Consider the following 12,618-nt stretch of genomic DNA (forward strand, 5'->3'; position numbering starts at 1 on the left):
TGAGGAAACTCTAGAGCAAAATTAGTAGATTTCCCAATTTTAGGGAAAATTTAAAGAAAAATTAAGGATTTTATCATATATTTTGAAATGTGAAGGAGCTCTTAGGGTTATTAGCAGATTTTCCAATCTCAGCTGATTTATTTTTCAGATCTAACTTGCTAAAACGATGCCGTTTATTTATGTGGAATTTTCACATCGAATTCATGTTGCATCCGTGTTTCTCGCCACATATGTTTCCACGAAATAACGAGGATAGATTTGCCAAAGATGTACCAATTCAGGATGTTTTGTGACACGAAAATTAAATTGCAAATTAGATGTGACATGGATGTATTGAATTTTTGTGATATTTTCCTAAATTAAAACTATGGCTCAATTCATTTAGTTTGCCATAGTTGATTTATGGCCTAAAAAGGAACTCATGATTTCGCCATTTCCAATGGGCTTTTCCCCGATTTCGGGGCTTCTTAAGAGCCCAACTAACCACGAAGGAGGGCCGGATCATGCAAGATGACTTGGTGGATATAAACCCGAGTCAATTCCCAATTTCAATCTCCGGCACAAAAAAAAAAAAAACACTTATATGTTCGAATACACACACACATATGAACACTTCAATGCACTTGTCAGTTTTCACAAATGTAAATTTATTATCCATAACATAATCACTAGTTTTCAATCTCCTGCATAATAGATTTATAACTAAAAAATGAGATACCTAAAGAAGACATGCAGAAAATTTGAATTTTATTGCTAATGCTTTTTTACCCACTCATACATATCCATTTGTAAGAAAAAGAAAAGAATAAATTAAAAAGAATAAAAGAATTTGTGTAATTATGAACAAACGACTTTCGGTTATCCTATTAAGGGCCCGTTTGGTTCGGCTTTGGAGAAATGCCCTTGGGAGAATGCAAATACCTTTGAGGTAAAAGGATTTTCCGAAATGCTAGACCTTGTTTGGTAAACTATAATTGTAAAGTGCTTTAGGGAAATATAAGATTGTTTGGTAAACATATATTTGAAAAGCCCTTTAGTGTGACCAAATTAAGTTTTTTAGTTTTAGTATTTTTAAAATTGTAAAAAAGAAACAATGACTATATAACCTTTTACATTTTCATGTTGAGAGTAATGCAAAAGATATATATTAGTAAATTTATTTAAAAATTATATTAAAAGAATTTGATTATAGATAAGATGCAAAGCTCAACTTTTGGCATAGGGTTCTTTTAGGTTTGTTTTCAACTTTGAATAATTTTTTTAATTATTGTACTATTAATCATCTTCGTTAATTAATGATCATTCTAGTGTGTTGATAAAAGTTGGGCTATTGATTGTTAAAAGACAAAAATGACAACAACAAAAAAAAACGGTGAACCCAACATTTGCAAAGGGTTTTTATTATTTTTTTTAAAAAATAAAAATAAAGTCTAATGAAACTCCGTCGCCAATCAACGGCGGTTGGGGTGTGGGGAAGATGATCAATTTAAAATAAATAAAAAAAAGTCAACGGATGAATAGTAGAGGTGGACTTGCATTTCAAAGGCCGATATTTGGCCGAAACACCTCCAATCTTGAACAAACACCTAAATTTTTTCCAAAGGGCTTTCGGGGTTGAAAGCCCCACCTTAACGCTTGAACCAAACCTGGGCCTAAGAGACTAACGAGCCTATTTGGTAAAAATGAAAATTAAGTGTTGAAAAATTTACAATTTGCAATCAACACCAGGTAGATCTACAAGACGCGACACGAGACACATACTTCACAAGCAATGCAATTACCAATTCCAAAATGGATTCGAATCGTAATGCTCGAGGGATAAAAACACTACAAGTGTCATAACTTTCAAAAGGTATACTTATGTGCCACATTTGAAGAAAAGTTAGACACTTGAGTTCCACTTCTAGTAAAACCGGCCGAAAATCATACGTGGCAATTAAATATTAATATTTCTTGCGAGGTGGCTCACCAAAGAGCTAAGTCAACTCTAATTTACCAAAAAACGATGTCGTTTCAGGTGACGTCATCAAAATAGAGCTTTAAATCGGCCAAAACGACGTCGTTTTGGCATAATTTGAATTTTAATATAATATAAAAATTAACTAAATTAATTTTAAAACAAAATAATAATATAATTTATATTTATTATTCTTTAAAAAAAAAAACATAGGAGGAAGGCGGCCGACGGGGCCGAGGGCCGAGCCCTCATCGCCACCGCCTCCCCGCCGTCGCCGGAAGGTGGGGGGGGAGGGTCGGCCAGGGCCGCCGAGCCGGGTCGAGGGCGGCGGCCCCCGACCCCCTCGCCGGCGGCTGCCTCCCTCTTCCTCCTTCCCCCTCCCCCTCACGGCCGGATTTGGCTAAGGGTCGGCGAGCCTCGCCTAGCCGGGCCAAGGGCCGTTGCTCGTCGGGGGCGCTAGGCAGGACCGCAACCCTCACCAGCCGGCCACCGGTCGCTACCCTAGCCGGGGCCCGGTGACCCGGCCGACCCTCCCCTCCATTGCCAGCCCTTCCCTGGCCTTTAGCCGCCTTCCCCCCTCCTTTTAAAATATTAAAATTATTATTTTTAAATATTTAACTAAATTTAATTTAGTTAATTTTTATATTATTTTTTTACCACGTCGGCCCAAAACGACGTTGTTTTTGCATTATTTTGCCACATCGGCATGTAAAAAAGCAGCGTCGTTTTACACTCGCTTTCGCCCGAAATGCTGCGTATGCAATTTGGCGATCCACTTTGTTCCAATTTTGGCACTTAAATGTACATTTCAAAAGTTATAGCACTTAAAGTGTTCATTTTACGCAAATTATGGCACTTCAAGAGTCCGCACCTCAATGCTCGGATATTAGTAAATTTTCATTAGGATATTGAATGGTTGTCGGTAAACGGTCTCTATGCCGATTCATCAATATTATTCCTAATTTACAATGTCATTAATGTCATTTATTCGACGAAATTTTGATAGTAAAAGGAATTACAGATTTGTACAGTGGCCTTAATTGAACGAAAAGATATCAATGGGAGATGCATGAAGAAAGTGGAAGATCGTCGGACGTTCGGATAAGTGGGAAGACAGCCAAAAATTAGTATAGGAGGTGGCAATACGATGATTAACACAGTCAATTAATACCTCATCTATTTCTCTTTAGAACTCAAAACCATCTACTCATTGCCGAGCCAAAGAGACTGTCAAATTAGCTCAAACTACTTATTATTTCACTAATGCAATTGCATTCTCGAGCAAAAGCTGTAGAACACGCGATCGCGCATATATACGGGACGTAGACCTGGACTTACATGTCGGAGAGCATGTTCGGTGCACCTCCGGTGCGCAAAGGAGGGCGAGCTCGGCCTCGAGGTCCCTTCAGGGCTCAGCAGATCCGCCTTCGATTTACTGTCGCAGGTCGTGAACCTTAAACCTCGCTTCACATTGGAGAAGGAAAAGGACTAGTCAGCGAAAGCTAGAGATCAGAGGGTCTCTCTCGAAGCAACGAAAGCGAGCATGAGGACGATTGTTACCAATTGCCACTGCTTCATCCGAGCTTCAATGGCCGCCTCTCTGCGCATGCATGCACTCGGCTCGCATTAGCTCAGTGCATGGAATAATGAGAATGAGACCTAGATGGCTTCTTGAGCTGGGTCATCCATGTCTACACAATGTCCATGTTGTTTGAATTGGAAAAAGGGTGCGATCAAGTCTGTCACATTCAGTCACATTGATCACCTAATGTTTCAGTAATGTGGCCATGGACCCGTTTCATCTTTGGAGGAGACTATCAAGCAGACACTGACGACTAGCATTTTATATAAGCATTGCACAATGTAAATTCTTACATGTATTATCACAGTTGACAGTATATAGAATAACCAGATACACGTTTTAGAGATTCATCGACAATGAAGACTGATGTCTGAGAGCTCCAAACCAGGCAGTAGCTACTAGCAATGCATACGCCGAACCTCCTCTCTTTTTCTCACTCCTCTGCAGCACTGGCAGCGCTCAAATCCACACTGAGGTCGAGAACCTGCCCAGAAGAATGTTAATTTGTCAGCATCTCCCCCTCCCCCTCTCCCCTTCAATATCTTAGCAAGGAAGCTTGGATTGCTGCTATGGAAAATGTTAAGAGTTGAAAAATAACTTCTATATGATCTTCAATCATTTCAAAGCAATATCAGCCGTTTGTCATACTTTTGCCTTTTAACAAACACTTTTGCCTTTTAACTTCTGCCAAAGAATCTAACAATTACATAGTACTATCTCTAATTGGTATTTCCTGTCCTATTCAAAATGTTACACTTCTCAATAATGCTTAAGCTTTGCTATAATTTTACATTTTCAGGACATCTTTGATAGTTTACCAAAGGGGACTATAGACTTGGTTAGCAGAGGGAAACGATAAAATGTGCAGCAGGAGGAATTTTGGGCAGGTTTCATGGTGCTGGAACGTAGATCCGAAAGTTGAGAACTTGTACTTCATAGCAAATAGTCAACAGCCGTCTAACCAGACCAATCGATTGCACTCATTGGACACAAGAAAAAGGGGAGGGCATGGCAGGGCTTATCATGTAACTAGGCTAAATGCATGACAACCTTGTCGAGAAAAACATTAGATCATAACTTCAAGGCTGAGGGAAACAGACGAAAATGCATAATGATCAGGTATAATTAACGAAAAGGGTAGACCCGAGCAGTTCTAATATTAATGGCTTCCAAAGAGTCCTCAAAAACTTCCAACCCACATGAAAACTTGTCAAAGATTATCTCATGCTCGCATCATAATTGATAGCAGGACATTTCCAAGAAGTAATTCTTACCTTTCCAGTGATCTTCGTATACATGTTAAGCACATCCTTAACAGTTGACTCGAAGTGGGTTGTGGCATCATAACTCTGCAGGTATAGCAAGAGGAGATTAACATAATATCAATACAATTAAAAGCTTCCGAACTCCACATACATCACACACACACACACAGAAGAACAAACTCACAGTTGATATGAAGCAGTTGTCAACAGAAGATTCATTGACTGGCTCATATCTATCATAAGTGTCATAAAATATCTCATCAACGGGCCCCAGCAAATTAACACCTGGCTTCAGTTCTATCTCAGGTCGATCAGTTTCAGCCTCCGCCGAAACAAATGCAATAAACTTGCCCTTTGGTGCGACTTTGTGAGAGTTTGAACAACAGAAAAGATACCTGCTCAAACAGGGCATAGTTGAACAAAGAGTTGAAACCATGGAATAATGCTTAGATAATCAGAAGGCCGTGAAAACAGATTTCATTAACCATTGGTAATTTAAGGCCAACCTGTTAAGCAGGCGCATGGAACCATCTGTGAAATTCAAGATCTAAAATGCAAGTATCAAATAGTGTTTAGAAGTGAAATGTGTATCAAGCAGATTCTGATCCTGACTTAAAATGATAGTTCACGTAGAGTTATCATTGATCTCATGGGACAGATACTTAACTCGTTACACTCACATTCATCTCCCTTCCCACCTCAAATACAACAAATGCAGTTAAAAGGAAAAGTGAGAACCTATCTCTCCTTGGACAATAAACATTTTTTTTTTTTTTTTTTTTTTGGACAAGGACAATAAACATTTAGATTTGCATTTTCCGCCTTCATTTCTCGAACAGACATTCAAATAAAACAAAATAAGAAAATATAGTTAGTAATCTCCAATTAGTGTACTCGAGGCCTTACATATCTGACTTGCGACCCAACTGTCTCTGTGGGATGATAACCTGCACTGACTGAGAATAATTGGTATTTGGGATGGGATGGCTCATGATACAGATTGCCCTGGCAACCTTCCCAACTTTCCTAACCTGTACAAGATTACATATTACCACTGAGTACAACGTCCACCCTTGTTGTTGCAAGAGGGAAAAAAAAAAGGTATCCGCATGCCTTCATGTTTACGGGGCTTGTTACTGGTTCTTACTATCTTTAAAAAGTAAAAGAAAACGACTGAGAGGGTGGGGTGTAAAACATTTGCGAGGTTTAGGGCCTTTAGGCCAGAGAAAGTAGACATATCTTAGTGGCAAAATGAATCTTATGTCAGCCACCATAGGCACTAATGCATGGAGCAACAATGATCTTTTTATCAGTAACAAGAGGGTCTGCAGCACATGCGCACACAAGATCTACATGCAAAGAATCTGACAGACAGAAGTGATATGCACCTATTCAACGAACTCCACAAAATTCTTAATCTACAATAGTCTCGTGAAAGATCGCTTAATGATCTTTTGGAATCAATATACTTGCTAGACTGCCTGAGCTAGCACCACTTACATCAAACAAACTGAACTCTGACATAAGTTCGCTTATACGCTGTGATGATTGTGATGCAGTATCATATTCATTACCTTGTTAGGCAAGTAGGAAGGGTCGCAAACAACTTTTTTGCATTTGGCAGTTTCGCCCTCTGACGTGACACCAATGACTTGGCCTTCATCGTTGAACTCCACCTGCAATAACAGCAAAATAAAACAACATTTATTTCCCTATAAGTAGCAGATTTAACTTGAAATTTAACTAGTAAACACCATTTTCATGATATTGGCAGAGAATAAACATATATTTACCAGTCCAAATGTAAATGAGAACCAAATGACCCAATTACCTTGCATTCCCGTTTGTTCAGCATGTAAATTCCACCATATACAGCACTAAGCCGTGCAAATGCCTGGGTTACAAAGGATAAAAGTTAAATATAATCCAAAGCAAACGGTCAGGCATCAGTAATGGATTTGATCCTATACATCAAAACTGCAGCAGCGGCTTGGACATGCATCTGTGACACTAGATGTACCTGAGGGAGCTCTCCTAACCCGTACAAGGGGTAAATATAGGGAGATCCTCCTTGAAAACGAGCAAATGACTCTTCATAGAGCTATCAAGTGGCCAGGGGAGAGAAGAGGAATGTCAATTTAAAGATCTCCAAACAAAATGGGAAAAATTTCTCTTTACGAGCATAATAAAGATGTTTGCTCTGGGAAACAGGATCATTCACCTTCATTCTCCTGACAGTATCCAGGGCAGGCTCATTTAGGTATCGATCATCTCTATGGAGCGCCAAGGCATGACCAATAAATTCAATGGCGTCATCACCAAGACCATATTTTCTGTTCGAAAAACAGAAGCAAAATGACCAAGGGCTCACAGTACCACCAGCTAATATCATTCTACTCATTATGATAGCTGGAACAAAATCTTGCAGAAGAAGAGAAAATGAAAGAGTTATTTAAGTAAGAGCACTGTAAAGACTCTCCAACTTTCTTTTAGACTTTTCTTCTTTTTGATAAGTTATATCACGTACAATACAATATCCAAAATAGGAATGCAGAGGACCACTTCCTGCTACAAGTAGCACATAAAGTAGTATAAGACCGTACTCATCTAGCAAACTTAGCTATCATTTAATCAGTTGTGAGAATGGGAAATTCTAGGCAAAACACTTTGCAATTGCAGTGCAGCATTAACGTTGTATTCAGAGATGGAAATGACATGTCAACCCAGGAAAACATGTAAACATACGCTATCAGTTTTCTTGTTGTCACACGTGTCAGATCCATCCCCTCATGCGTCCTTGGATCATTTTCATTATAATCATGAACGTATGTAAAGAACTTTCGAGCTCGATACTTCTCAAACATGCCCATGAGTGGAGTTTGAAGTGCTTCCATAGCAGTAGCAGGCACTTTGTGAACCTGTAATTGGCCGTACCATATTGTTGAAGAAGAAAGGAAAACTAGGCAGACCTGCAATGATTTTGCAAATGTTCCAATATACGGTCTATCTCCATACCTTTCCCTTATTGAAGACATAGCTGCCATCCACTGCTTTGAAGTACATATACTTGGTAACATCTGTATGGATGAGGACTCGCACCAGAGCACCATTTGCCATTATAAACTACACAGAAGCACTGGTCAGCAAAGAACCGATAAGGAGAATATAAACAATCTGCAAGAGCCTAAATTGTAGGTCAATGAACCAAGTTCAGAATTATACCTTGGGGACCATGTCAACATTATAGTCCCTGCTAGAGCCCAAATGTGCAGGAGGTTTATCACTATTCCTAAATTTCTTCCAGAGCTGCAAGTCACCAATAGCAACTATTCAAACCACCCATTAAAGATAATGCAACAGTGCAGCAAATTGCAGGGGATGTACGGAGAAAGCAGACCTGAATGAGATTAAGTGATGTTGACTCTCCTCCATAATAGTCATTCCTATCCATGTGCAAAACCTGGTTCAAAGGTTCTTCTGTCAGCAACTGAGGAGAGATCCACAATCTATGGTAATTATCTTTGTCTTGGTTATGGGAAGAAGAGAATAGCGAGAGACAACGAGAATAGTTATTTCATTGCGTAATTTGCAACAAATCTCAAAAGAGAAAACCCAAATGCCCTTAGATAATAACAAAGAAGAGCAATTTTCAGGGGGCGCAACCTATACTTTTTGGCATGAACCTGACGGAAGGAACTAATTGTTGAAGGGGCAATCTTCCTTGATTTGACATACTATCTGCCGCAGCAGTCTAATTTTCTAGGAACTTTCCCTCAATCCTCCTCTCTATCCAACAAGATGGAAGAGAAGTGCTTCTTTCTCCATATAAGGCACGGCGACAAGTCGATCGGTCAAGACAATATACGAGTCCACCTTCACCGTCCTCAAAGCTTAAGCTTAAGTAATAATTTAACTTATGCTTGGAAATGACTTCACCTGTCGTCAATATACTCGAGACCGACTCGATTCAACTATCATGAAGTTGCCACTTGCATTTAAGATCAAAGATAGGGAAAACTGGAGTCATCCATGTCCGATGTCTACCGATCACTATATGACAGGACGCAAATCCACTATTTCACTCGAGCTCATCAGCAGCTTAAAACTACTACAGCAAAGCTCAAATTCAACTCCAGACAGGTTTTTCAGATTTTCTCCACTTAAATTAGTATTGCTATTCTCATGTAAATTGGAGTCTTGCCGATCTGTCCCGATACAAATTGAACGTAAGACAATACAACAGCAACCGAAAGTCCAAGGCACTTATTCGAACGTGTCGACCGGCTCTCCAATCCAAACGAACACCAACTCGAAACTGAAGTCAGTGCATGAATCCTTTCCGCAGCGTAAACCAAAACAAAACATCCGTGAATGTAACTACACGAGCTAAATTTCGCTGGAAAAATAAGAGTCGTGCGACTCTCGTCAGGATTCAGACATCAGAAGACATGTGATCGAACTGAACCGAACCGAACTGACCGACTGACCGGTCGAGCAAGGAAATGACCGACGGAGAGATGAAGGAGGAGAGACCTTGAGGCCATCGACGGAGAGGAGGCCAGAGAGGATGCACTCCTTGAGGCCGGTCGAGCACGACGACATCGTACTTCTCGTCCATGGCAGCCGATGATTGGTGGTTAGAACAGATCGGGAAGGTCTTGAGGTTAGACCAGGGTACGAGGAGAGTGGCGGGTATTTGAAGACTCGGAAGAAGAACGGGGAAGGTGGCGGGGCGAATATGGTGGCGTGGCGTCTGCAATGAAGGCGGGAATATTAATGAAAACGACGCTGAGAATTCGTTGCTTGATGTTACGAAGAGAGGGATATATGACAAACTTGCGGACGGCATCTGCTTCCCGCTCCTTTTTACTTTTAATTCCATTACTATCATTTAGTAACTTGATTTTTCCTCCGTTTTTTAGCATAATTAGTTCGTAACTTATTGATTTAAATTTTTAAGTGAATATAATCCAATTAGATATATTAATGAACTTGGGTTTGAACTTCCTCTTAACGATCTCTGATCCGTCAAATGATTAAGTGAGGTCAAGTTTATATTCGAGGAGAAACTCCACTCACTTAAAGCTATATGCTAATGGAAAAATAGTAAATTAAATAAAAATATGAAAAACCTATAAATTAAAATATCAATAAAGAATTTGATCGATAAAATATATATTTATAAAGAACTTAGGGCTGATGAACCATTTTGCGACTTGGACTTAGTAAGCCCAATTTCATGCGGATAGCTCTTTTATTTATAAATGGGTTACACATGATACAAGTTAAAATAAAAATAAAAATAAAATGAAAAAGGAAGAAAAAGCAGGGAAAACAATAAATTAAGAAAAGAAGAAAAGCCAGGACAAAAAGAGAAAGAATCGAAGCGCATTCATTTCTTCGCTTGTCGTCCTCGAAAGCCCGCCCCTTCCCCCTCATCAGATTATGTGCTCCTCACCACCCCTTTAACCACCCCTCCTCCTCCTCCTCCACCGCCACCATCACCGCCACCACCACCGCCGTTCCCATCCCTTCTCGAACTCCGCAATCTCAAGTTTCGCCGGCCGCCCGCCCGAACCTTTAATCCCCTTCTGGGTCTTAGCAGGGGAGCGAGGCCCGAGATGAAACGGCCCCCCGCCGCCGGCGAGGACGCCGAGGCCAAGAAGAAGAAGCTCTGGCCCGACCAGGAGGAAGAGGGAGCCGCCCCCGCGGGGATGGCATGGCCCCACCGGCCGAGTTCACCCACCTCAATGAGGGCCTGCTGTTTGAGGTGCTCAAACACGCGGACGCCCGCACGCTCGCTATGGAGGCAAGCGGTAGAGGTGGCTCGGAGGCGAGTGGCAGGTTGGGTCAAACGCACTTAATGTCGAAAATGAATTAGACATTCTGACCCATTTTTACCTATACAGTTCAGCTTAAAACTTTTTTTGGACACTTTTAATTGGACCCTTATATATTTATGACCCACGTGCAACCCATTAACACAAAATATGAGTTAGAAAATGGATTCCTAGCCTATTTTGACACCTCTAGCAATCTTCCCAGGCGAAATGTATCGGATTTCTACTCGGTGTTCTCAATAGTGTTGATGAACTCGGTACATCATGGACTAAGCAACACAAGCTGTTTCAATGAAATGGGGACAATGAAGACACATCCAGTTCATTATGGAACAAGAGTAAGTGAGAATTTACCCCAAGCAACATGCAATATAAGCTTGTTATAGATTAGGGGTGATCAATTCTAAAGTGGATCTAGATTTCACTTGGAACCAAACAACAGTATAGAGATAATTTTGAGAAATTCAATTTCAACAATCCCATTGACATCCTATCAAGTTCTCATTAGTCTCTAGAGCCAGTTATCAATTTTTAGAATTTAGAATCTACCATGAAACCAACTTTGGAATTGAATTTGCAACTCCAAGGTCCACTTGGAAGCCAATCGATTCCTTTTTATTTTTCATTTTTTGCTACATTTTTAGTCAAGCAACCAAAAAAGTTTCCCTTTAAATAGATAGAGCTTTCATCAGCAAGATTGCCATCACAAACAAAACCATTTATAAGTAAAATAATCTATTTAAACTAACAAGAGAAGTTGTATTATGTTACCATGTAAAGTAAATGAAAGAGGTTGATTCAAGAATAAACTAGAAACACATGTAAAAGAGTAGTGATTAATTAATTTGAGGTTTCCAAAGAGCAAAGGAGACTAGGTTTCTTCTACAATGAGTATACATATATGTTGCTGGTGGATTCTAATGGGTACATATCTTGCACATGCACCAAAGCATTGAAAAGTAATTATAGTAAGGAGAGAGCATATTGAATAACATTAGTAATGAAATGATGTTTCAAATTCTAAAAGTTTGATATTCTTTGGTATAAAATTGGTGAAAAGATCCATATATACTACTAGTTTTATGCCTATTTTGGTTTGGTTCGATTATCTGATTTCTAGTCCAATTTTACAATTCCAATCCGGTTTGATTCCATTCCTACCTAGGTATCACGAATCGAACCACATAGTATTGTTCCAAAATATTTGGAACTAGACCGAGAATTCTGAAATTGAGAACTGCACCAATTTTAAGAGTCGGAGTCTAGTATGGTTGCAGTTCTATCCATGACTCATGCTCACCCTTAGTATGAATAACCCATCTAAAGAACCTTACAAAAAATAATAATAATAATAATAAAATAACCCATCTAAAGAATCACTCGACTTCTTTTCAAATTAATCACGACTTTTCTTTAAAGATTGTACGAGGTTAGGAAGAACCTCATTGGTAACATGTCAAATAATGTCTCGATTCCATTATTTTGTTCTCGGAACAAAAAAAAAAACACTCTGTTTGGTAACTTTTTATTCCCAAGAATAAATTTGGTGTACAATCAAGAGATAAAAAAAAAAAAAAATGTTTTTGTTCTCGAAACGACTCAAAATCAAGCATTGTCTTTTTCTTTTCTTTTCTTTTCTTTCTTCTTTTCCTTTTTTCTTTCGGCGACCTTGCCAAAGGTGGCTAGGTGAACACAAACCTCGTTAAGATCTAGCGAGTCTCAACCTCACCCGAATCTTGGGGAGGTCGAGCTCGCCCAACCACTGGCAAAGCTCACCCTTGCCCATTCACTGCAAGATCACCCTCCCCATGGCCAGGCGACCGCCACCTTGCCGTGCGGTGGTTAGGCGAGGCTTGGCCTTGCCTTAGCTAGGTGAGGCTTGTGGCGAGGTCGACCTCGCGGTGGTTGGATGAGGGTGTGCCTCACCAAATTTGGGCGGGATTGAGCCTCATTAATCGCCAAGTGAGGCTTAGG

General features: G+C 40.0%; 1 pseudogene; it reads right to left on the reverse strand.

The window, feature by feature from the left end:
• Positions 1-3,781: 3,781 nt before the first annotated feature.
• LOC120288949 lies at positions 3,782-9,422 on the reverse strand (annotated as a pseudogene).
• Between the last annotated feature and the right edge of the window lie 3,196 nt (positions 9,423-12,618).

Source organism: Eucalyptus grandis, chromosome 10 (genome assembly GCF_016545825.1).
Source record: "Eucalyptus grandis isolate ANBG69807.140 chromosome 10, ASM1654582v1, whole genome shotgun sequence".
In the NCBI taxonomy this organism is placed as follows: domain Eukaryota; kingdom Viridiplantae; phylum Streptophyta; class Magnoliopsida; order Myrtales; family Myrtaceae; genus Eucalyptus; species Eucalyptus grandis.